Below are 1107 nucleotides of genomic sequence, written 5' to 3'. Positions count from 1 at the left end.
ACCCTGCAGAAAACACGGTTCTGGTTCCGCGGCCCTGACGTCATCGACCACGACGTCTGTGACTCTGCCCACTTGTCAAGCTTTCCTGCTCTGACGCCAGCTGCTTCGAGCACGTGGACTTCTTCTTGTCCTTGCTCTTTGTGCCGGCCACCGTGCTGCTTATCGTGGTCTCCTATGTCCTCATTGCGGCCGCAGCACTGCACGTCCCCTCGGCCTCTGGGCACCAGAGGGCCTTCTCCACCTGCGCCGCCCACCTCACCGCGGTGGTTCCAGGCTACGGCGGCATCGTCTTTATGCGAGGCCGGGCCAGGGCCATGCCAACACCTCAACAAGGTGGTGGCCCTGATGACTGCAGCGGTGACCCCTTTCCTCCATCCCTTCATCGGCACCTTCCAGAATGAGAAGGTCAAGGAGGTCACTGAAGATATGACCGAAAGGATGCTCCTCAGAGGCTCCCACAGATGAGAGGCCGGAGGGCACCTGTCAGGTGACGGGAGTAGACCTTGCTGCAGGCGGGCACGCAGGTGCCTGGCGGAGCTCCTCACCCTCCTTCCTCTTAGTCTCTCCCGCCCACTGCAGACAGCTAATGAACTCCCCCGTCTAGATGTCTCAAAGGCAAGTGTCTGTGAGCCTCAGCTAGTGAGGGACGGATGGGGTTGAGGGAGCTGTGGAGTGAAAACGGTGCAAACGTATCAACTAGAGGAGAGAATGCAGGTGAAGCTTAGTCTGGGGTCTGGTGCGTAGTAAGAGCTCAGCAAATGTAGCTATTGTCGTAAAAAATGTGCTATTAACAGTCTCTCCTCCCAGTCCTGCTCCGTGGTTTAGTTTACGTTCCTTTACATTTCTTTGTGTGTGACTTTCTGGGGGTGTGTTTCTCTCTCAGGTACTGGCTTCAGAGTCTAGGTGGGGGTTCTGAAAGTGGGGGGCGGTTCTCTGAGAAGAGCAGAGAGGGTGGGCATCCCCCAAACTGAAGAAACTATGTGCCACCTGCTGGGACCCCCTTTCTGGGATCACTCCCCAGTAGAGGCACCGCTCACACCCAGGCTGCCCACTTCTCCCTTCTGGCCCCTCGGAACCTCTTTCCTTCAGATAGAAATGACTCTCTGA

The 1107-nt window shown here is 57.1% G+C and overlaps 1 pseudogene; it reads left to right on the top strand.

The window, feature by feature from the left end:
• On the top strand, nt 1–465 carry LOC105310312 (annotated as a pseudogene).
• Nucleotides 466–1107: the final 642 nt, after the last annotated feature.

This window comes from Pteropus vampyrus, unplaced genomic scaffold (assembly GCF_000151845.1).
Source record: "Pteropus vampyrus isolate Shadow unplaced genomic scaffold, Pvam_2.0 Scaffold2156, whole genome shotgun sequence".
In the NCBI taxonomy this organism is placed as follows: domain Eukaryota; kingdom Metazoa; phylum Chordata; class Mammalia; order Chiroptera; family Pteropodidae; genus Pteropus; species Pteropus vampyrus.
This window is presented reverse-complemented; position numbering and strand designations above follow the sequence as displayed.